Consider the following 25,950-nt stretch of genomic DNA (forward strand, 5'->3'; position numbering starts at 1 on the left):
TTGTAATTACCATGGGGAGATCTGTGGGGTCCCAGAGAAGGGTTGAGGAGGCTCTCAGATGTTTCAGCAGCAGCTACTTACCAAATAGTTTAGAAATTTTTCCATCTCCCCCAATGTGGACCAACCAGATGTCAGCCCTGGAAACATTCCTAATAATTTTTAATAATTTTTTTATTGTTCTTGTTTTCTAATTGTTGCTCCAGCTACATTTTTTTTAAAGTTTATTGGGGTGACAATTGTTAGTAAAGTTACATAGATTTCAGGTATACAATTCTGTATTACATCATCTGTATATCGCATTGTGTGTTCACCACCCAGAGTCAGTTCTCTTTTCATCACCATATAGTTGGTCCCCTTTACCTTCATCTACCACCCTCCTACCCCCTTACCCTCTGGTAACACTAAACTGTTGTCTGTGTCTATGAGTTTTTGTTTCTCATTTGTTTGTCTTGTTCTTTTGTTGTTTTCGGTTTATATACCATATATCAGTGAAATCATATGGTTCTCTACTTTAAGATCCATCCATGTTGTCAAAAATGGTCCTATTTCATTTTTTCATACTGCCGAATATTATTTCATTGTGTTTATATACCAAACTTCTTTATCCATTCATCTATCAAAGGACATTTTTGTTTTTTCCAGTCTTGGCCACCGTAAATAAAGCTGCAGTGAACATTGGAGCACGCTTGTCTTTATGGATAAATGTTTTCAGATTTTTTGGGTAGATACCCAGGAGAGGGATTGCTGGGTCATATGGTAATTTTTTGAGGAACCTCCACACTCCCTTCCATAGCGGCTGCACCAATCTGCATTCCCACCAACAGTGTATGAGGGTTCCTTTTTCTCCACAGCCCCTCCAACACTTATGAGTGAGGTGATATCTCGTTGTGGGTTTTATTTGCATTTCTCTGATGATTAATGATGTTGAGCATTTTTTCATATGTTTATTTGCCATTTGTATGTCCTCTTTGGAGAAATGTCTCTTCAGGTCCTCTGCCCATTTTTCAGTTGGGTTGTTTATTTTTTTTAGTTGTTGAGTTGTATGAGTTCCTTCCAGCTACATTTCTTAAAGGATTCCATTTTGCAGTAAATCATCCAAAGGACAGCACCGTTGTTGCTATATGCAAGAAGGTATGACCTTGTGGTAATCATTTTACACATTTGGTCCTTAATTTCCTCACCTATAAAATAAAGGATTGTACTACATAAATTTTAGTTGTTTGCCAGTTCTAAACTATAACTCTAGCCAGCTTGACAGTAACTACAACAATGAAATATGGAGAAACAGTCTATGTCTTCAAATTCAATAAATGTTTTAAGTCACCTTTGAGCCAACTCCTTAAATAGAAACTATACACCCACTCATTAAAGAGCCAGAGCCAATCTTTCCAATCAGAAGAATCAATGAAGTGATTGACTTAAAGACTGATAAAACTTACCAAACTATCCCTCCCTATGACTTGCCTCCATGGCTGTAATTTCCTTCTTCTCCTTTGGGATAAAGTACCATATAGTTCACACTGTTAATTTCTTTTTCAACATCCACTTCTGCATCTTCTTTATTAATAGAGTTGCTTGTTTTGTTTTTGTTTGTTTTTTTTAGGTAACCATCCAACCTCCATCTACAAAAGGGCAACTCAGCCTGAGTCAATCAGTAAATGAATTCCCTGGTATGGTAGAGATTTGTAATGCTTGCCCTGTCTTTCCAGGCATGTACAGAGATTACATTTTCAAGCATACATCCCTGCCACCCACCCCTACCCTTGAAGTTGGCTGGACCATGTAACTAATTGTAACCACTAGTCTATAGTGGGTTGTGGGTAGAAGTCAGTATGTGTCACTTCCAGGTAAAACATTTAATTGCAAGTATAAGTTCTTAGAGTTTTTATTCTTCTCCAGCCTCAAGGCCAGTATTATTGAAAATGATAAAAACCTTTGTCAACCTAGGTCCCCAAGAAAGGACAGTATAGAACAGCCCACCTCCAACCCTCATCAAGTCAGGATGGATATATAGTTTGAGTGAAAAAATACACCTTTGTTGTTTAAGCCACTAAGATTTGGAGTTTTTTGTTTTTTGGGTTTTTGTTTGTTTGTTTGTTTGTTACTGCAGTGTGACCTAGAATTTAAGTTATGCTAGATCCTAGACTATTCTAATTAATACACCTGAAAACCATTATAGTCCTGGGTAAATGCCCAATCAGACTAAAGGGAAGGATTTTTAGTCCATGCTTAGGGAAGAGGATTCTCTTTCCTACCAGGTATGAACAAGTCAGCTATATTGCCACTGGTAGAAAGCTAATGACCACAAGAGGAACTAACCTCAGAATGAAGTCAACACACTGAGGACGGCAAACAGCTAAGAACCCTTGAGGATCTTATTGAGCTGATGGTTATATCACCTGAAGGCTACTCCTCTCTGAACTTGAAATTCTGCAAAATAATAATTCTGTTTGCTCGTTTCTCCATAACACAGTAAGCAGAAACTATACCTTATATATCTTTAATTTCATCATAGTTCCTAACATAGATCTAGCTCAAAGAGCACTAAAAAATATTAGGTGAGTTAGAATTTTAAAAATATAATGGCTCACCATCTTGCCTTCAGAAATAAAATATTACCTGCATTAACAAGGGGAAAAAGTAATTTGATTCAACCCAATCTTTTTTACAGATGAAGAGATTAAGAACCAGACACAGTACAAGATTTATCAAGTTCATATAGCTTTGCTATGGCAGAACTGAGAGGGAAAAAAAAAAACCTAATAATTGCCTCATCAAAAATGACCATAGTTTCCAACTCAACATAGGAAAGTAATGAGACAGTATATCACCCTGGTAGTTAAAAACTTTCAACTTAAGACAAATATAGCTTACTTACTAGCTATATGATCTTGGAAAAGTTACTTAACTTCTCTGAGCTCTGGTTTTTCCATCTAAAAAAGGAGGACAATAATCTCTAGCTCATAGAGTTGTGAGGAATAGATGACTCAACATATAAAAAGCACTTAGCATAATGCCTGACACATAGTAAACATTCTATATATTGCAGCCCTATCAAATGATTTTTCATAGCTAAATCAATTTTTTTGAATTTAGGATAGATTCTTTTCTCTATCATTCATATAATTCAGACCACTCACCTGTGTTTTTCCATCACATATAATGATAGTAGCCTACACAACTGTATAGCCAGCACCCACCTTTCCTATAGGAACTGTTCCTTCCATTTCCATACTTTTATCATTTTGGCAGGAAAAGAAGCTATGTTACTACTGTCTGCCCCTTGGACACAGCTAATTGGTCAAGGGCTGGACACCTGACCCAAAATGGGCCAGTGAAGCCATTCCTCCAAGATTTTAAGACTTTGGAAGAGAGGTCATCTCAAGCCTCACCAAGATATAAAACCTGGGAGATGTCATTGGACATTTTTTTGCCAAGTGAAAAGCACATCTTGCATCGAGAGAATAAAGTCAATGGACAGAGCAAAGGGTGGAGAAAGTGTATGTGTTATACTGGAAGTCTCAGTTTCAGGTTTTCTTGACCATTGACAGAATCTCTGCCTTTCCTTCTACTTAGGCTTGCCTCTTCCAAGGGTTTCCCTGTATCCTTCCAGTATATCCCCTGCATAAGCTAATTCCAGATAGGTTTATTTGAGATGAAATTAGTGTGATGATATGCTATATTATGTTATCATAAAATAAAAAAAATAAGAGGGAAAATCCTTACATTCATTATCATTATTAACAACTTGAGTGATACCTCTAAGAATATTATCATCAAGTTTATAAAAATGAATCAAGAAATTTTTATCAGGGGCGGATGGGTGACTCAGTTGGTTAGGGTGCGAGCTCTGGGCAACGAAACTGCCGGTTCAATTCCCACATGGGCCAGCGAGCTGCGCCTTCCGCAACTGGAATGAAGTCAATGAGCTGCCACTCAGCTCCAGGGTGGCCAGATGGCTCAGTTGGTTGGAGCATTCCTCTCAACCACAAGGTTGCCGGTTCAACTCCTCCAAGGGATGGTGGGCTGCGCCCCCGGCAACAGGCAACTGGACCTGGAGCTGAGCTGCACCCTCCACAACTAAGATTGAAAGGACAACAACTTGACTTGGAAAAGTCCCAGAACTACACACTATTCCCCAATAAAATCCTGTTCCCCTTCCCCAATAAAATCTTTAAAAAAAAAAAAAAGAAGAAGTTTTTATCAAATGCCAACTGTAAAGTATCTGTGACAGAGACTTCAAATTACTTCCCTATGTCTATTCTCTCATTCTATAATAACCAACCCCAAATTTTTAGATGGTCCTATTGCCACTCAACTAAAATTCTGGCTAAATTCTGGCTGTTGAGATCTACATAGAAATGTTGTATGGGACTTCTGATAAAAAAAAAAAAAAAACCATAAAAAGGAACGGGATGTACCCTTCTTGACACTTCTTTCCATCCTGTTACCTGGGACGTGATGTGATGATTGGAGCCTTTCAGCCTTCTTGGACCATGAGGAGGATAGCTATACCCTGGAGATGGCATAAGAATGAGGAAGGAGCTGGATCTCTGACAACTTCGTGGAACCTCCATATTAATCTTGGACTGCTCATCTCCAAAATTATTTTCTGTGAAAAAGAAATAAGCTTCTATCTTATTTAAGCCACTATCTAGATTTTTCTGTTACATTCTGCTGAACCTAATCCTGATATAATGCCATACTAATTTGATATATTGAGTTAAGTTGGATTGTTAATGCTCTACAAAAAGAGAAACAAATCCAGAAAGATTTGAAAGAAATGTAACAAAGTACATGCTATTATATTTAAAAATTTTAAACCAAAAATAAAGCTATAGACTGGGGAAGGATGAGATAGGTGCAAGAGAAAAAAATTCAGAGAGAAAAATTCCAGCCCAAAAAGTAATTTATCACTATCAATGTTATAAATACTTGCTCCAGTAAGAATGAGCCTTGCTGAAGTCACCCAAGTTCCAATGTTGCACTTTGCAAGAGCAAAAACTCTATTGTATAAATTTACCACAGAGAAAAATAGATTCTGAGGGAAAAGACTATCTCTAACCATACTGTCAAAAGTCTGAAACACCAGAAGACCCCTTGGGGGCAGAGACCCTGCCTATCTGTCCTGATCACCACTTTGTATCATATTTGTTGAATGAGTTAATTGATTTTCATTACAATATAATTGTCAGGGGGATCAAGAAACTTATAACCTACAGTTTCCAAGGAAACAGCAGGAAAAAGCCAGGGTTCGCAACATGGATCCTAACTATATTTGAATCCAGGCTCTGCCACTTAATAGTGAGGAAACCTTGGGAAATTTTGTAAACCTCTGTCTCATTTTTTCGTTTACGTAAAATGGGAATGATATTATCTACTTCATTGGGTTGTCATGACAGTAAAATGAGTTATTATGTGTACTCTTAAGAAGAATGCCTGGCACAGAGTAAGCACATAATAAATGTTAGCCATTTATAGCTCTACAAAAACTCTAAACTAAAGCAAGCCTTTGTGGACACTACTGTTATTATCTGATCTAAATCCAAAGTCAAAATAACATGAAAACAGAATCTCAGGTAGAAAAGGAAATAGGTGATTGACAAGGTTTCCTGGATGAAAGGCTGAATGTCATTTCATTTCTGCAGTACATGCCATAACACAAATGTTGGTTTTTAAAACAAAATGTAAACGTCCTAAAAACAACCCCCTATAAATTGTGTCAGCACAATTTACGAGTAGACTTGTAAACTCACATAGATAGGGTCTAACATGTTTAAGTGGAGCTAACATTTATTTCAAGGCTGATCATTTAGTTTAAAATATACTCCCAGTCTTCTGGGCTCTTACACTGACATGTCAAATGGCTGAGAAGTCCATCCAACTTATTTGAGTTCTTTAAGGTGCAAAGAACCAAGTAACTCAGGTGACTTCAAGGAAAGCGGACTTTAAACTGTTTTCAGTTCAAAATACATGAATTGAAACTTACCTGTGGCTGAACTGCCATCAGATACTGAGGCAACTGGAGACTGCTCCTCCTGTTTCCATCTCTCTCATGTTCCCCCATGTCATTTTTTGCTCTTGTGCTCTTCTCTCAGTACCAATGAACTTCCATTTTTTATTCCACCTTTTTGCTTGCTCATAATTTTTGTTGCCTTATAACCATCTTTTTCATGGCATGACACAATCTTCATTTTCAAATTCTCAGTTTCTTGTTTCACATTCTCCAGAGAGAGAAATCTTGTTGGGTCTTAATATCTTTCTCTACTAAATCACATCATAGGTCTTGTAACCTTCAGTCAGGTATTAATTCTGGTCCAAACTACTGTGTCAAGGTGGTGGTGGCTGCCCCTTCAGCAGCAACTATGGGCACAAGCATGGCAGACTCTTTAGTAGAAATAGGAAGTAGGCAATACAAGAATGGATATCTCTGATACGCTGCTATACTCCTTTTCCTTGCTTTTACCTTTGATTTTCTAATCCCTCCAATAGTCACATACAGATCTTACCACTCTCTACTTCTATCTCAGTACTTAGCAGTTCAGCTCAATCTCAGCCTTCATATTGGCCTTTGCAAATTCACCAATGGATGTTCCCACTAAATGTTGGTCTTGGTTTTGTTTATGAAGTCAGGTGGGCTGTCTTGGAGTTCCTTTCCACATGGACCATCTAGCTTCTCAACAACTAAATGACTCAGACCTCCTTGCATGGCTTTGGTCACAAGGTGAACTCAGAAGAAATCATGAGTTATGTAAAAGCAACATTCGCGGCTCCTTTTAAAATCAGCAAAAAGGTGAAAGCCCTATGATAATGGGACAAAACTGTCTTCACATAGGGAAGACAAACATTTTGAAAGCTCATCTCCAAACAAGTTCTATTAAAAGCTAATACTACCATATGTGGAAACAAAGAGTGTATGAGTATCTAATATAAATATAGTGACAATAGAAGTCATATAGCTCTAAATTAACAACAAAGGAGACTGGGAAATATAGAGGAGCACATGGGTGCTTGGTGGGCACTAATGTCTCTGTCACATGTAGTAGATGACTTACACAATCATGTGGTATGGTTCTGGACACAATAATTTAAATAAGAAATAACTTGGAGATAAAATGGATAGCAGGAGGCAAATGTCAGAAATTGTGAAGGATGTGCTAACTGATTAGGTGGAAAAGTAACTAAAGATGAATGAGATTTGGGGTTTGGGTGACTAGTTATTTGATACCATAAATATAATTCATAGTTCAGTATAATCACGTTTAGACTTCAGGTCCTATGATCCTAAACCCAATATTCTGTTCATTCTATCAGGCTCAATATTTTATTTACGCAAAAGCAAATTCCTAATGAAGAATCATTGAGTCAGATGGATTCACCATCGTATCCCCTACTGTTTAGAATAGTGCCTGGCCTATGGAAGATGCTGAATGAATAGTTAGTTATTGAATGAATGGATGAGTGAATGAATGAATGAATGAATGAAGAAAGTGGACTTTATTTCAACAGAAAGGATTTCACTAAATAAAAGAAGTTTTGTCTTTACATGTTGTGTACTGCAAATGAATTCCAAGGAAGTTCTAATACCTTTTAATATCTATTTTTAAAGTGTCATAGGATAGCTTATAGATACTAGTGTCCACATTCCTAAATAACAGAATAAATCCAATTAATTTTGTCTTTCCTCTTATAGGAATATTCTTCATTTTTTAAAATAAGGGCCTAATAAAATAATCTATGCAGCTCTTTCACTTTCAATATTCTGAGTATCTCTAAGACAAAATGTGCTTGATTAGTTCTCCTCCACAACTTACAATGAATGCATTTATCAGTTCTTCCCAGATAGATATGGCTGTGGTGACCATAGTTTTCTCGCCAAATGCAGTAAAACTAAATCTAACAATTAAACCTAGTGCTTAAAATCTGAATTGTCTTATACAGTCAGACAGATGGATACCGTAGTGATGCATCTGATATATTTATTTAAACTCTGCATTATAGTTATGATTCCTCATGACCTTCTCCTTAAAGTGTCCTTGGCTGATGTTCAGCAATATGGCCAAATTCTGATTGGCCTATTTTAATTGTCTGAGACCATGCAATAGTATTTTGAATATTCAAAGAATATCTCTGTCCTCTCTGAGCTTAACTTGGAAATGGAGGCTAACTGAAGCTCTGGGAAACAGAGTTGCACAAAAATAATTTTTATTTTGTGGTAGGAGAGTTTTTATCCTCCCTTCACAGTCTCCCAATTACCACTTACTACTTTGCTCAACAATGGACCTCAGATAAATTTTACATTCATCACATCGAATCTATAACTCCAGTATCACATGCACATGAAGTAAGACAAATTTTTACCGGTAGAAACTAACTTGGATGTGTATTTTTTTTTTAAATGGTTTTAGGCTTAAGTCAGTTATGCTCTGACAGAGTAGCATGGACATATAATGTCTGGAGTTCCCTCCTGTATTTATGACTCATAATTTTCCACTTATGCAGTTCTAGAAAAACTAAACTGCTAGATATGGATGCCCATTAAATTGCATTGCCCAAGAAAAAGGATATTATACTTTTTATTATAGTCAAAATAAAAATGGAATAAGGTGTTATCAGATTTCCTCTAATATCGCTACAATCTTGTCCAACTGCTAGAATCATCTTCCAAAGCTTTCTAGGCTCAGGGCAGCACAAGTTACTGTCCTCTTTTCTGTTTCCCAGCCTCCTTGGTAGTCAGGTTGGAGCCAATGTTCTAGCCAATGGAAGGTGGACAGAAGTGATGTAAGTCACTCCTAAGTCTGGTCAAACGTGCCCCAGTCAGAACCTCCAGCTCTTTCTTCCCCTGCCTTGGTGATCTTGGGGGCTTCATATCCAGGTGTTGTCACTATAAGATAAAGGTAGGTAGCCTGCATCCCTGAATATCCATTAGGAGGAGAGCCACCCGACAGGCATAGGTCTGTGACATGAGAAAAGAATTAACCTTGATTGTATTAAGCCACTTGTATTAATTAACCAACTACTATACTGGCCAAGAGGATAATGGGGGGTGGGGCGCTTAAATCAAGCCTCTGACTTAGTCACCCAACCATGTGCTTTGGTATAATCTTTTGCCCAGTGAGTGCTTTGGTGGGCATCCCCCACCGCCCACCCAGGGAAGGTGCCTTTTCTAATTCACATACAGTTGCCATATGGACTAGCACTAGCCCTGACTGTATCCCCTAGCAATTTGTTACCTTATCTCCACTCTTCCTACCCTTTGCGATACCTCTACAAAGAGCTGCCCGATTAATATTCCTAAGGCACAACTCTGATCATGCCATTGCCTACCCAGAAACCCCCAGAGGGGCCCCGTTGCTTCATGGATTATGCCCTAAATCCTTAACATGGTCTCCAAGACCCTCCACAATTCATTGAATAAATGCACTTATGCATCCCAATCACTACCTTTGTCTTCTCAGCCCCATGTTCTCCAGCTCTGGAAGCTAGCGTGGCATGACTCCACATCACAGGGGCACCCCATCTCATTTCCAGCACTCATTGACCTAGCTGATGGAATCTCCACCTTTACTCACTCCAAGAATTTCCACAGTATGGGGTTTCTTCAAGTCCTTCAGCCTTCTGGTGTATTTGTGGGGGTGGGGGGAGCTCGTCTCAGTTCTTGAGTTAATTCACTCTATAGCCTGCTCCTCCATTCTGGCTCTGCAGCATAGCAAGAATCCAGCTGTGTTCTCACCCCTGAATGGATCCTACTTATGTGGAGGGTATTGATAGCAACTCACCTCATGAGGGAACCAAGAGGTGAGGGAAAGACAACATATAATGCATTTACTCCTACTCTGTATAGCGACTAGGATTGTCAGATAAAACACAGAATGTTCAATTAAATTTGACTTTCAGATAAAGAGCAAATCATTTTCTAGTATAAGTATATCCCAAATATTGCACAAGGCATACTTATTCTAAAAAATGACTTGTTATTTATCTGAAACTCAAATTTAACTGGGTGTCCTGCATTTTTATTTGCTGTATCTGGCACTGTAGTAGTGGTGGCCTCCCTTTCATTAAATTCTTGATCTTTGGCTCAGATTTTGGGGGTATGGGGTGGGAAAAGCAGAACTCTTTCCGCCAATGCATAATCTACCAAAATCATTGCCCTTTTAAATAACATTGCCCCCTTCAACAACGTTTTCCTTCCTATTATTCATGTGCTATAGTAATTTTTACACAATAATATCTCCCATATGACAAAAATAAGCTTCTTGAAGTCAGGAATCTTATTCTTTATATTTTTTCATTGGCTGGCTGGATCTTGGAGGCATCTTTCTGGCATCTACTTGCTACATTGGCATTTCAAGAATTCAAAACCAGCAACAGAGCCAGAAATCTTACAGCAGATAACAGAATTAGAAGAAAGTGCCTTGGGCATGTATAATTGCAAATCCTAGCACTTTTTTTTTTGACTTGCATAATGAGTCATGGATTTTTAATGTTGGACTTGCACATATGTTTCCAAATATCTCCTCATGTCTTCCAGGAAATACTTGGCTAGGTTTTACCTGAATTGCATAGACACTCATAGGAACACAGGTTATGGCTAGAAGTCATTCTTTTAAGACAGCTTGTCAGAAGTGTAACTCTCTCTCTCTAAAACATAAAAGTGGATAGTGTCCCCACTTGTTATTTCACTCTCTTCCAAACACATTTACACATTACCCGTAGCACTGGAAAGTAGCATACTGGCCATAAATTAATATCCTGTGAATCACACAGCTTCACTGTCCAGCTCCATGCTTTCTTGGTAGCTCCTATGGAAACCAGAAAGATGGATGAGTTAGATTATAAAGGTTAATTAAATACCGCAAAATGTATATACAATCATTAGAAACAAATGGCCTTGGTCTTTCCCACATATTCAAGCAAGCATTATGGTCCAGATGCCAGTCACTTAGATATTTAGGAATTCATACGGAATTAGGAATTAATTATAGCCATGGAGGTACCCTGTACTTTCTTGGAGTAATAGTACAAAGAGTGTGTGGTCTGGCACCTTTAAATACATATTCTAGAAATGAGGAAAATTTCCCAGACTGCTCTATGAAAATCTACCCCTTTAAGAAAACTTCAATCATTTCACTAAAAAAAATTGTATGTATTATATACATTATACTTTATGTATACAATCTCCTGTAGAAGAATATTTAAGAACTAAATAACATATACACATGATAACAAATTCAAAGTTAATATAAAAGGATGTAAAGGGGAAAATGAGTCTCTCTATCATACTATCCCTTAGTCCTCTTGCCCTGAGGCACCAGTTTGTGTATCTTTCTAGATGTATTCTCTGAAAATGCAAGCATGTATGTACATATTGCCTTAAACAGATTTTATTTATATATGTAAAATATATGTGATATACATAGTAAAATGCTATTATTGTACACATTACTTTTTCAATTCCTTTTTAAACCTTTTTATTATGAAATAAATAAGAGTATAAAATATATGTCATGACCTTGTTTTGTTCATTTAACAATATATCTTTGAAAGCATCCCTTATCGATGCATACCACTCTGCTTCAGTTTTGTTGACTACTATATAATATCCCATTGCATGGATATACTACTGACCAAACCCAATATTGATGGATTTTTAGTTTGTCTCCAACTTTTGCTACAGTGAAAGCTTTTTCAGTTACTTTGTTAGGAAAATAGCTTCAAGTATCACTGAGATAGTCAACATCTATTTAATGAACACCTACCACGTCCAATGCACAGTGCCTAGGCCCTGTAAACAATAATGAAACTAAGAATATTCCTATTCATTTTCCCCTCAATGAATTGTTTGGTCATCTTACATTTGTGTGCTATGGGATTGTGTTGTCCCTCTCAACTTTGTAACTAAAGACTCCTTCATCTATTAAACCACAAATTTTCTCTTCTAAATTTACCTTACTATGGCAAAATGGAAGTTCCATAGTTCCAAATCTTTAAACTATCACTTTGGAGATTACATATATCAATTCTCTCTGCAAAGATACTCCTGTGCTTAATTCTAGAATTACAAAATGTAAGAGCCAGGAAAGAACCTAATGATCATACGGACCAAACTCTTTATTTTACAGATAAACAAACTAAAGCTAAGAAGTAAATGACTGGGCCATGGCCATACTCTAGCTTATTTTTTTGATACAAAATGGGTTCAACATACCTCTCCATCCCCCATTTAAAGATCAAAACTGACTTTCACTTGTGGCCATGATGGAATGACAGGGACCTGATTTACCCTTCACCTTAAACAAATGAAAAACAGACAAAATATATAAACACCACTTTTCAGATATTGGCTAACATGCAGCACAGGACAGTGATCTCTAAAAGAAGAAAAACAAATGGCGTGAATCTATAATCTCCGAAGCTCACGGCCTGGAGAGAGTCCATGGTACAGCACGGCCAAGGGAACCCCAGCAAAGCCTGACAGTTTCCTAAGTTGAAGAGAAGGAATTGAGAATTCAGATTGGCTAAGGCCACTATAATTTTTAGGGTAGATTGCCAGACAGGAGAAAGCTGGAGAGAGAGAGAAAGGGAAAAAAGGAGAGAGGGGAATGGGAGAGAGGGGGAGAAAGAGAAAGTGAGCGAGAGGGAGAGGAGAGAGGGTGAGAGTGTTCTAGAGATCTGCAGGGGTATCCCCTTGAATCTTTAGCTGAGCACTGATCAGCACACAACTTTGACGAAATTACCTGCAACCAGGGAGAGAAACACCTGCAAGGTGCAATTACTGGCATTCACACAGGGCTAGAAATGGTTTACATTCCCAACAGCCCGAATGGAAAAACTTTCTAACACACTGGGTATCTGGTTGAGTACCCGGAAAGGTATTGCCTTATGATTAGGCCAAATCAGCCCTAAAGCAAAGGTTGCTCTGCTCCTGCTTATTCCAGTTTAAATAGAAGCATCAAAAGGGTCAAACTGTTTCCAACTCACTTAACTGTGTCCCAGAGCATAACTCGAAAACATTTAACAGAAACAATCTTCCCACCTCTCCTCCCCACCAAATATAGCATCCAACAATGTGAAATTCACAATGCCTAAAATCCAATTTTTACTGATACTCTTAAATCAGGCATGCAAATTAAAGCAAGAAAATACCATCATAATGAGGAAAACTAAATCAATCAGTACAAACAGATCCAGATATGACACAGGTGATAAAATTAGTAGACAAAGACATTAAAACAGCTTTTACAACTATGCTCTATATGCTCAAGAGAGCAGAGGAAGGAGTGAGAATATCAAGGAGAGAAAAGAAAAATATGAAAAAAGAGACAAAGTTGAATTTCTTAAGATGAAAAATACAATATTTGAGATGAAAACTCAGAACCGCTATAGGAATTAGAATTCTTGCCATTATTTCTATGACCAATATTACAGATGTAAAAATAATATTTTCATTGGGTCTAAAAATACTCCTTTTCATATAAAAACCTCAAAGCCACCTACCAATGTGCATCAAAACCATCAATATAGAATAGTGTTTGCATAGTAAAAATATGTTCGCTGTATATATTGTACATTGGTACAATATGTACCAATGTACATTGGTATTTATAAAGCAGAGGAGCAGCTTTATACCAATATTGTACATTGGTATTTATAAAGCAGAGGAGCAGCACACAACCTTTGCTACCTGCAAATTTGTTAAGCCAAGCATAATTTCTATTCGTAAGAGTTTGAAGTCCAACGAAGATGAAAAATTAGGTTTTGTGACTTCATTTTTAAGTTTGGTGCATGCATAAATTAAAGAAAATAAATTTATATGCACTATTTAGGACATGGACTCAAGCTGGAGATTTTTAGACCCTTGCCAGGATCAGTGATGACAGTATTCCCAACAATTTGTTGGTGAGCTGCAGTTTGAAGTTATCTCACCTAAGAAATGTAGATCAGAAGAAGGAGAAAATCAAGCAAGAAGCAGAAGTAGGACCAAAAAAGGAACTCTTATGCAAAGGGGGACTGTGAAGCATGTGATCACTGTGCATACAAGTATATATGAATCTCCCTGGCAGAGGCTGAGAAGGCGATAACAGGAAAATGCAATTAAATTCAACCAACAGTTACTGAGTGCCTGTTACCTGCAAGACACTGTACCAAATGAAGTACTATCCCTTTCCTCCAGCAGCACAAAATATGATGCGGGAGATGGATGAAGATACACAAATAATTGTATCATAAGTCAGACTGATCGCTGCAATAATGCAGACATAACAACAACTAAGGGAGCATAGAGGAGTGAAATAATAACCGGATCTTGGCGTAGGAAAATGAGGGAAGACTTCATAGAAAAGGTGACATTTGAACTGTGCCCTAAAAGATACAAGGGATTTTACTATATATAAATAGGGCTTGTGTAGTTGTTCTTCATTTAGTCTTCCCCAGCCTCATACCACCATTCATTCTCTGCCCCTCTCTGCCCTCCTTTGTAATTTACCTCATCTGACCACCCTTGGTGGTTAGCTGGCTTCTGGTTGAGTTTGGCCAATGTCTCAAACCTGCTGGAGATTAGAGGGCAGGAGGAGAGAGAGTTTGGGGTGTTTATTCACTGTCCCCTCTGCTTCAGCACTGTGGCTTATCAGCGGCTGAAGCCACCCCTCCCTACAGCTCCTACTGCTGGCCCTCTTTCCCATGGCTCCAGCTCTCACTGAGCTGTGGTAACACTGTTTCATGCCCTTGGCCCCTCAGGCCTAGGAAAGGTAAGAGCTTCCCACTCTGCTAGTCTCTGGGTGTCTCAACTACTCTTGTAGCTTCCCTTTACCTTGACTGTATCTCTGTAAATCATCCCTTCATTTGAACCATCTGAGTTGAATCCAGCCCCACACAGAGAGAACAGTATAATTAAAAACAAGAGAGAATACATGTCATGATTCAGGAACCACAAATGAATTAAGAGAACATGATGGGGTGGGAATCCAAGACAGAGGAGAGTGGTGTTTGAGAACGGGGGCCAAACTGTGAAGGCCTCGCTAAGGAATTTGGACCTTATTATTGGCTGAGAGTAATTTAGTGGCAGTCATTGAGTGGATACAATCAGATCTGTGTTCTAGTGTCGTGCGGGGTGTCAGGCGGGGTCTCTGGTCCCGCTCCCCACATAAGAACGCAGGACATGGCTAGGCCAAAAAGGAACACCCACAGAGCCATAGGTAGGGAAGTCATACCACTATGGTCTCGCTGGGTTTACACAACGTGCGACCTGCTGTCCGCTTTGCTGCCAACCGACCGACTCTCCTCCACTCTCCTTCAGTCTCCTTCTCTCTCCTCCTCTCTCCTCAACTTCCCTCCGTAGCCGCAGCAGTTATATTAGTGGCCAATGGCTCAATGGCTACAGCTGACGGCCAACCAGCCACAGCTGATGGCCATTTACTACCTGAGCCAGCACCTTTCCACATGAGGCCGAGAGCCTGGAAACTGCTTTCTGGGGCTCTGTCCCCACACTCCACCCCTACAGGCTCTCGCCTCATAATCTACGCGACAAGAGTCTTCCACGAGGGTCCCTGTGCCATATTAGCCTATTGACACCTACGGACGAAAAGAAACGGTAGTTTTAGGAACCAACAGTGGCAAATCCCTTCCATCTGGGAGGATACACGCCAGCTTTTTGTCCTGGGAAAGGAGGGTTGCTGCCACTGGCACCTTTCCCGGTTTGTGGTACCAAACCTTTATGGCAGTGCTTGGGGTCCCTTGCATAGTTTCAACATGTAACAGAACAGGGGACCCCATAATAGGCCATAGTGAGAGCACATAGTCTCCCCGCAAAATCATCCCAGTATTGGGACCTTCGTATACTACAGTCACTTGTGGTGGCCACTCAGCCACCACCCCTGGCGTCACTTGCAAATCATGAGTCAAACCGGCCCCCCATGGGGCTATCAGGCCCAACCATCGACAGTGGGGGCTTTTGACCTGCCAGGGCCAAGTCCATTGCTGCCGTTCCCCTGCTTTCAAGCATGTGGGTGCTGGCAGCAAAATGTTTCCATTCCTGCCGTAGCCTGGCTTTAACAGAGTCTCACTGGTGGTAACTTGTAATTGAATGGGAGCGGCCGTTCGATGTAGCAGAGCTTCTACTGGTGCCGGCCCTCCCTTCCGTGGTCTCTCATTCAGGACTCTCAGGACATCCCATAAACGCGAGGCCCAGTCACGCATTGTGGGAGGGTGTTTTGACACCCGGAGACCTTGCTTCAAAAGGCCGTTATAGCGTTCAATCATGCCAGCTGCTTGTGGGTTATACGGAGCATGAAACAACCATTGCACGTCCATCCTGGCAGCCCAGCGCTGCACTTCTTGCCCCGTAAAATGGGTACCCCTGTCACTTTCAATGACTTGGGGGCGCCCATAGAGGGCGCATAGCCGTGTAAGAGCGACCACTGTATGCCGCTGATCCGCAGCTGGACACGGCCAAGCAAACATCAATCCCGTAGCAGTGTCCACTGCTGTAAATGCGTATATCGCATTGCGGGCCTTAGGCAGGGGTCCAATGTAATCCACTTGCCAGCGAGTGAGGGGCACCTTCCCTCGCGTAATCTGCTGTGTCTCCCAGGGGAGCCTCCGCCTTTGAGGGTTGTCCTGGGCACAGACGGCACAGTCATAACAGGCATCTGCTATCTCCTGCCATTTCAAAGGCAGACCCCAGCGTCTGCTCACCTGCCACATGGTTCGGCTTCCGGCGTGCTGCAATTTCCTATGCAGCCAATGGGCTACATCAGTGGCAGGAGCCCGTTCTAACCATCGGACCCGTGCTAGGGCATCTGCTTCATCATTACCTGGGGACACTAAGGGGGAGTGACCTGTGACATGCATTAGGGTCACCTCTTTTCTCTGCCCTAGGTCCCAAAGGTCCTGCCACATGGCTTGACCCCACAGTGGACGGTGTCCTACCAACCAGTTTTGGTGTTTCCACGTAGGGAGCCACAGCGTTAGGCCCCGGAACACCGCGCAGCTGTCAGTACAAATAACTAGGGGCCCGGGCTCGTGGCTGATTACCATCCACACAGCCCGTAGCTCAGCCCACTGGCTACTCTGGCCCACCCCAGTATCAAACCAAATGGTGTCTGTTTTGGGCTGCACACCAATAGCCGTCCAAACAGCTGCAGCCCCTCGGCTAGAACCATCAGTAAACCAGGCATCCTCAGGTACTGGGGACTGTCCTTCTTTATAGGGCGAGGGCTCCAAGTCCTCCCCTCTAGGCAGAGCGCTTGGCTCAGCCTGGGCTACAAGCTCCACAGGCCCCAGGACCTGTTGTAGCTCTGTCCTCAAAGGGCTTGAACTAAGGGTGCTACGTTGCTCCAAGTAGGCACCCCACTTGGAGAGGGTGGTGGTCTGTGCCACCCCTGTTTTGGGTCCCTGGGTCCACGTACGGACCCACCCCTGGACAGGATAGGTTGTTCGAACCAACACCCGTGCCGTTCCTGTGATGGCTTCTGTGGCCACTAGGGCTGCGTACACAGCAGCCAGCTGTTTCTCTATTAGAGAGTAGCGGACCTCTGCTCCTTTCCATAATTGGGACCAAAATCCCACTGGCAACCGGAGACGCTCCTGCCGTTGCCAGAGGCCCCATCCGTACCCCTCTTGGGTTACGTGAACATCAAGTTCAAATGGGCGGCCGGGGTCCACTACTTGCAGAGCCTGTGCCTGCTGCACTGCCCGTTTTGTGGCAACGAAGGCTTGCTCTACAGCCTCTGTCCAATCCCATGAGGCCCCCTTTTTTATCATATTGTACAAGGGCCTTGCCATTTGTGCTAAATGGGGTACAAATGCCCGCCAATATCCTAGCAGACCCAAATATGTCTGCAATTGGGAGACCTTGGTCGGCCGGGGAAAGGCTTGTATCTTATCAATGATTGCCTCAGGTATAACCTTTGTCTTACCCGACCACACAACACCCAAAAACTTGACGGATAAGCCAGGGCCTTGGACCTTTTCCTCATTCACCGCCCAGCCGCGTGACTTCAGGTGGCGGAGAAGAGAGGGAGCTGCTTGCTCTAAATCAGAAAGAGAATCTGATGTTAACAGAATATCATCGACATAATGAAACAAGGCCACAGAGGATGGGCGATCCCACTGTGCCAAATCCTGGGCCACGAGCCCGTGGCAGATAGTGGGGCTGTGCAAGTATCCTTGCGGAAGGACTTGAAAAGTCCACTGCCGCCCATTCCAAGTGAAAGCAAACTGCTCTTGACACTCGGGTGCAATGTCAATGGAGAAAAAAGCATTGGCCAAGTCCACTACATAGTGATATGTCCCCAGGCGGACAGTCAGACGATCCATTAAATCATGTATTGAAGGCACTGCAGCGTGCAAGGGTGGTGTCACCTTATTTAACTCCCTATAGTCCACAGTCATTCGCCAGGTCCCATCTGGCTTCTTGACAGGCCATACTGGGGAGTTAAAGGGACTGTGCGTTGGCCTCACAATATGTGCCTTCTCCAGTTCCAATATTGTACGACCAATCTCCTCCTGCCCTCCTGGAAGGCGGTACTGTCGCACTGTAACCACGCGCCAGGGCTGTGGCAACACTTGAGGAGGGTGGTGAGCATGCCCGCGTGTCACCGCTTTCACCACCCGGATCCGGAGACGGAACTCTCCTACCGTCGTCTGTAAGCTGAGGCCATGTAGCACGTCCACCCCTAGAATATACTCCGGAACGGGGGAGACATAAACCTTGTAGGTACGAGGGGGAAGCCTTCCTATACCCAGTGGTAAGGAAACAGCTTTCACAGTCACAGTCTTTCCCCCATAGCCATCAATGCAGATTGCTGGTCCAGGGAACAGTTCTGGGTTCCCATAAACAAGACTGCAGTCTGCACCAGTGTCAACTAGGGCCAAAACCCTCTGCACATTAGAAGGGGACCAATGTATGGATAGTTCCACATGGGGCCTCCGGTCCCTGCTCGTCCCCTCTGACCGGGTACCTTGGCCCCACCTCTAATCAAGCTGAAAGGAGTTGTCCTCAAGCGGCTGCATGAAGTCCTGGAGGGACACGGGTCGCGCTTGCCCAGACGTCTCCTTTATGCTTCTCCGGAATTGTTGTTCCGGACGCAACTGTTTCCAAAGTTCCAGCAGGAGTGCATTGGGTTTTCCGTCTATTTTCTCCCGATCAACCCCTGCTGCCACAAGATCACGCCACATCTGTGCGCGTGTTATTCTCTGAGGTCCGCGACCTCGCCCCTTTACGTTTGGTTTGGGCTTCCAGGTCTCAACTGTGCGAACCTCCTGTCTTAATCTCCTTCGCCTCCGGCTTTCAACATCCCCTAGGGTGGCCATGGCAGTTGTAACTTCATGGATCCGTCGCCCTACATAAGGTGTAAGAATAGCAACCAAGGACCCAAAAGCACTCACAGGTGCAGTATCCAAAACCAGATCTCTCATGCTGGCTGTAAAAAGCTCGTCATCCGGCCCCTGCATGTTAAGGTTAAAAATAGCATGTCTCATACCCATTTCACGGATGATTTGCGTAAGTTCCGTATATGACTGCCATTGACTCACAGTGTCTGGCAGCTCACCAGCCTGTCCCCATACTGTGCGTACTGCAGCGGTGAGCCACTCCATTAGAGAATGGTTGCCCTGGTCATGGGCCAACCTATGGCAGTTCTGTAACCTTTGTCGCAGGGACGGATGCAGTGTCACAAAGGCTAGCTTTTCCATCTCGCCCGGGGAGCAGAGAATGCTGTCTGCCCCCTCATCCCATAAACGTAGTAGCCAAGCCGAGACTGGCTCTCCAGGGCTCTGTCTGTACCGCCTCCCCAGCTCCTGCAACTCAGTGGGAGTGTAAGGGGTGCAGGTTGTGAACTCAGTCACAGCTGGGTTGCCTGCAGCAACACCCCCGGGGCCCAAAGGTTGCTCACGTTTTACTCTTTGCTTCAAGATTGGCCGGGCTTGGGGGTTGTGAGCTACATTGTCTCCACTGGCTTCCTCTGCCTCTGCCTCAGAGTCTCCACTGTGGGGCCCCGCTTCCAACAAGCGGACCCGAGCTTCCAGCGCTTCCAACTGGGACACCTGGTCCGGCACCTGGGCCATTTCATTAAGCGCATTTTCCGTATTGAGACTCAAGGCCGTGAGGAACAGCCAGCCCACACGGCCAGCTGTAGCCTTCTCCTCCTCCGGCAACCGCTCAGCCAGAGCATTCAGGGCCCTCTCCACGCTGGCCGGAGAGCCATCCATGTCCTCCCACCCCTCCTTGGGGGTCCAACTCCTGAGAACCGTGGCCACCGGACACCACACACTGTGTGGGGGCCACCTGTCCTCCTGCCCAGAGTCAGACTCCATTCCTACCTGGTCGGAATCTTGCTCACCGTGACAGGTGTCTGTGTGGGTGGAGGCCTCCTTATAAGATGTCCACAACCATCGGATCCTAAGGCCGCAGCAGATCATCAAAATTAAGGCAACGCCTTCCATGGCCAAGAAGGTGGTGTGCCAGCTGGAGGCTTAAGTCTCCCAGGTGGATCGCGCCTCCCGTTCCCGGTGTCGCTCCTCACGGGACTCCTGAAGCTGGGCTCTCACACGCACAAACCGCTCCACCATGCTTTGGTAGGTTTTGGCCTGCACCACACGCTGCTTACGAAACTGAGCTTTTATACGTGTAAACTGCTCCAGTACATTCCGGAGAGTTTCGGCCGACACCATATCCTGCTCGCTGCGCCATTTGTCATGCGGGGTGTCAGGCGGGGTATCCTGCCGACTACACCAAGTGTCGTGCGGGGTGTCAGGCGGGGTCTCTGGTCCCGCTCCCCACATAAGAACGCAGGACATGGTTAGGCCAAAAAGGAACACCCACGGAGCCATAGGTAGGGAAGTCATACCACTATGGTCTCGCTGGGTTTACACAACGTGCGACCTGCTGTCCGCTTTGCTGCCAACCGACCGACTCTCCTCCACTCTCCTCCACTCTCCTTCAGTCTCCTTCTCTCTCCTCCTCTCTCCTCAACTTCCCTCCGTAGCCGCAGCAGTTATATTAGTGGCCAATGGCTCAATGGCTACAGCTGACGGCCAACCAGCCACAGCTGATGGCCATTTACTACCTGAGCCAGCACCTTTCCACATGAGGCCGAGAGCCTGGAAACTGCTTTCTGGGGCTCTGTCCCCACATCTAGAAAGATCTTTCTACTCGCATGTGGAAATGAAATGAAGAGGGGAAAGACTGAAGGCGGGAAGGCCAGGTAAAAAGTTGTTGCAATAAGGTGCTAAAATTGGACATTGGATGGCAGTAGGGAGAATGGATTTGAAATTGGTCACCTATAGGGCATGGTAAATAAGAGAACTGAGGAGCAAAGCAGAAGACATTTTTAAGGACGACTACTAGGTCTCCAACTTGGCAGAATGGGAGAATAGTAGTCCTATAAGCACAGAGGAAGAGGTTTTTAGTATTGGGAACAGGAGTTTGATTCAGACCACCTAGAAAGTGAAGTGCTGTGGAGCATTCAAGCTGAGAGGCTCAGCAAAGAGCTGGGAATTTGGGTCTTTGTATCAGGAATAAGATAAGAACTGAAGGTAAAAGTAGGTACTCTAGAGCTATGGTTCTCAGTCCTGGCTGTACTTGAGAATCACCTGAGGCGCATTTAAATGATTAAGGCCAGTGTATAACCTCAGATCAATTAAATCCGACTTCTGGGTGGGATCAGAAATCAGATTTAATTGGTATGTATTTAATCAGATATAATCTGGGTTTGCAATTTTAAAGAGTTCCCCAGGTAATTTTTATATGCATCCAGATTGAGAAGCACTGATCCAGAGCAAACAAAAGCAACTAAGAATGGACACTCGAGGACATCAGCATTTAAAGTACAGACATGCAAGCTGATAAAAAGTGACAGATAAAGTCAGAAAAATTTATTGGGGGAGTGGATAAGCACATCACATGCCATAGAGGTGGAAGAGGAATGAGAAGAGGCCACTAAATTTGGTAAATAGGAGTCATTACTGATCTCTGGGAAAGCAATTTTAGTAGCTGCAGCAGCAGGTTGCAATAAGCAAGGGGCAGATTTTCGATGAGGAACTGGAGGGACGCAGTGTAAACTACTCTTTCAAAAAGCTTGGCACAATAGGTAGAAGAAAATAGCCAGTAACTTAAGAAGAAAAAGAGTTGAGAGAAAGTTTTGTTGGATTTTAAGAAAGAGTGCATTAGTTGACTAAGGTAAGGAAACATTAGAGCGGGAGAGAATGAAGATACATAGTTAAGAAGGGGTTACTGGCAAAGGGGGGCTGCAGAGGAGCCTGGAGGCGGAGGCATCAAGATTATCAGTGGAGTCAGACCAGGAAAGGAATACCAAAAAGATAAGCTTTAAGTTAGAAAAGTTGAAGAAGTTCAAACTATTATTTTCATAATGAGATGGAAGAAGGTATGGGTGGCTGCTGAGAGCAAAGAAGGTAGAAGGGAGAGGGAAACGGCCGAAAACACTTATTGAGAGCTTTCCATGTGCCAGGCACCGTGCTAAATTTCTACCAAGTTACCTCACTCAGTAATTAAATGTGCTTTTGAGGGACAAGTGTTGTCAGATGGGACAAGAAGCAAAACTTAGCCCTGTTCTGCCCAATTTCAGCCATCTAGTCACCTTGCTTCTCTGGTACCATTACTAATTAACGGCCCTTTAAAGCTTGGCCTACAATTTGCTTTAAGTTAAATGCTCATTTCCAGCTGAACAGGGAAAGATTTCAGTTATGATAATATTTCCTTAGTTTAGTTTAAAAGGAAAAGCCATGTAAGAATGTTTAAGAGAAAAAACCTACTATTGAGAACGCTCCATTAGTGAAGGCAGAGAGAAGGGGTTTCAAAAAGATAGTGCTTAATGGGCCAAGTTAATGGCAATCAATAAATATTTAGGAAGTGCAATTGACCTGCATATTTTAAGTTCCTCTTTTAAATGTAAAACATGTAACTTTAGATTGAAAATCCATCAAGGGCTAGGATTGTGTCACCTCTTTCTACAATGCATGGGCAATTGTGTGGGCTCAGTGGGATATCAACTAAGGATCGAGCCATCCTACATTGCCAGGCCCTCCCATTATTACCCATGTCATGTGATATAGGCCAGCAAGCTAGATGGCTTCCAATTTTCCAGATGCAAATGGAAACTCTAGATGGGAAACATGTGACATTGGCTGTCCTTTTCTCTTGGAAACACTTATCAGAATTGGGATCAGTAAATTCAGAAGTAGCTGCCTCGGGGTTTCCTTCGTTGACATCCCAGTGAACAAAGCTCAGGAGTGGGCTGGCTGCAAAAAAAAGGCAGGTCCTTTGACCAGTCTGCCTGAATGATCCTCGGGGGACCCCAAAGGACGATCCTTCAGCTGCCAGAATCCAGTGGGAGTGGAGGAGCGGATTAGGTTGCAGAAGGCTGGGAATGGCTGGGATGGACACAGGGTAGCACTCCTACTTGGCTCTCCACAGCTTGAATACTGAACCATCACAAATTGTCTCCAAAGCCACTCCTGAACCCCTTATCTTAGGCTGCTGAGCCCTGCTTTAAAAGACTACCTTACTCCATCCTTATCCCATTTATTAATGTCTAACCTACTTGCCAAACAGATTTCAGGTGATCAGGCCTTTCTCTCTTGAACCCAGAACAACATGCAGCTTCTAAATTCTGTGGAGACTGGATCGGTTTACGTCACTCATCACTGTGATCTTGGCTCCAAGCACATTGCCCGCCCCATAAGATAGTTGGAGCTCACTAGATAGTAGGTTGGTGCAAAAGTAATTGTGGTTTAAAAGGTTAAAAACAATTGCAAAAACTGCAATTTCTTTTGTACCAACCTAATAGCTTGTTTTAATTAGAAGACTGTTTGAATTTTGCTCATAGAATTGTGCTTTCCTGTGTTTCTACATATTATTTTTACTTGTTTAAAAACTTCCTTGTAAAGTGTCTTTAACAATACTACTATATTTTTTCCGTAATTCTTTATGTGGAATAGTCAAAGAAAAATTGTGATGCTAAAAGGGAGAGTCACTATGAAGACACGCAGATACTGGCCGACCCCTCCTGTGGACTCGCTCTGCCTAAGTGTTCTAACATAGGCGCACTGAGGGGGCATTCATCTGAAACTGCAGGCCTTATCTGTCTTCTGTTTCCTAAGTGAATAGCTTTCAAGTGAAATTGTTGTGGCTACAGGACCTTCCAGGGTTCTATCACCTGATAATTACTTAATGCGTTTCTTAAGGGGTGTCTCCATTTCTCTCCTAGAGTCTGTTCGTCTCTATTACATCCTGGGCAGGTAGATACAAGACAAACATTTTCATTTCATCTCCATTCTAAAAGGTCAAAATCATGACAAAAATCAGAAACAGAACCCACACTTCTGGTTTAATCACCGATTTCATCCTTCTTAACCTTTAACTACCAGGCCCCTGTTCCTGGTGGCTGGGATTATAGAATGTTTACTGGCTTGAAGTAAACATTCACTCTCTCTCAGCTCTTCCTTAGCAGCCCATCTTCTTAATTCATGATCACACCAGTGCAGTAGGATGACTCCTAAACTATAATAACAAGACGAGTAAACTTAATTTTATATGGAATCTTTCATACAGCTCCATTATAAAACGCTTTGCCAACTTAAGAGTTATAGAATTACAGAGCAGAACTGCTGAATTAAATAATAAGTAACAGCTGATACTAATAATTAGCTTAATTGATGGTGTAGTAGAAATGTCACAACCGAGGCAGCTCTCCCTCCGCCCCTCATCTCCCTGTCTTTTCTTTCTCCTCCCTCCTTTGGCAACAGCAACCAAGTTAAGTGCTGGGATTGTCGTATTAGTCATCATAAAATCAAGTCACTTCTTCCTTTAGCCTGTAGCTTTACAACCATATTATGTAAAGAATTTCCAACCTTCTTGGAGTTGCGTCACCCCAGTTGTTTAATTTCACGACCGCTTCTCCTGATGTCACGCACTTGGTGGGAGGAGTGCACTAGGATAGACTGAAATCTCTTGAGAATCTGCAACAACCTCAGAAAGGCTCCCGCTTTAGCAAAATCAAGGTTGACAATTACTGCTCTTTATGGTAACCTTGCAAAGAGGGTTCTCTTCTCCACTTAAATCCAGGGACTAAAAATCAAACACATCAGCAAGGTCATACTAGGGTCACATGGCAGAAATTGGGAATGACCCTGTTTTTCCAGTGTCTGTGCAGGGTAGCTTTCCATGGATACACTGACCTCACTAGTAACTGGAAAGAATTCAAAAGCATTTTTATATAAACCTGATCTAAAAGCCCATGCAGCTCAGATTTAACACAGAATGCCCATTTAATCACATTCATAAATCACTTATCTAACCCTATGTACTAACCCCTGGGCTCTAAGATCTGAAGCAGGAATATGGGCTTTCCCTACAATCAAAATAATGTAACCTAGTGACCAAATTCTCCAGGGCCAGCAAAGATGCTCCTTCTATAAGATATATTCTTGGGGCCAGAAGGAATTAGAACTTGAAGGTCTTTTATATTTCTGCTGTAGCATGAGGGATATTTGCCAGTGTTCTCCACGCTCTGATAAAATTGCCGACTTACCTGAGTGAAATGTACAATATCTCAATAGCACTCTAGACTGGGGAGGGGGCACTGAGCACGAAGGAGCACTAACATTTTATGCACCTTTTATTTTTGCATAAAAGTGATTAACTGACAATTTATTACTAAATTAAGACACCAAAACAACTAAAATGAACATAAAAATCTAACATTGCCAGACTCTTCTGCAGTACCTGAGAGTAACTAACATATCCATCTTTCTTCCCCTCACATGAAACTCTTTATAGGAACTTACCTCTCTCTCTAATACCTCCCTACCCAAAACAGGCACAGGTCTGAGTCCCATCAAACTTGGAGTTTTTTTTTTGTTTTTAATCAGGGGAGGTGGTCTCCTAGTTTTCCTGAAGATGACCTTGTCTACTGTTAACCTAAAAATAAA

The 25,950-nt window shown here is 42.6% G+C and overlaps 1 long non-coding RNA gene across 3 annotated transcripts; it reads right to left on the minus strand.

Moving 5' to 3' along the window:
- Nucleotides 1–955: 955 nt before the first annotated feature.
- LOC117022895 (uncharacterized) lies at nt 956–25,941 on the minus strand. Of its 3 annotated transcripts, XR_004423140.1 has the most exons (6): nt 25,807–25,935; nt 12,212–12,293; nt 10,714–10,805; nt 5,990–6,363; nt 4,452–4,612; nt 956–1,181 (listed from the first exon to the last, which is right to left on the minus strand). It is a non-coding gene; the product is annotated as an uncharacterized LOC117022895 (long non-coding RNA). The 3 variants fall into 3 exon arrangements; XR_004423142.1 differs by lacking the exon at nt 12,212–12,293 and having other exon boundaries at nt 10,738–10,805; nt 25,807–25,941; XR_004423141.1 differs by lacking the exon at nt 12,212–12,293 and having other exon boundaries at nt 25,807–25,941.
- Between the last annotated feature and the right edge of the window lie 9 nt (nt 25,942–25,950).

The sequence above is a fragment of the Rhinolophus ferrumequinum genome, chromosome 6, assembly GCF_004115265.2.
Source record: "Rhinolophus ferrumequinum isolate MPI-CBG mRhiFer1 chromosome 6, mRhiFer1_v1.p, whole genome shotgun sequence".
Lineage (NCBI taxonomy): Eukaryota > Metazoa > Chordata > Mammalia > Chiroptera > Rhinolophidae > Rhinolophus > Rhinolophus ferrumequinum.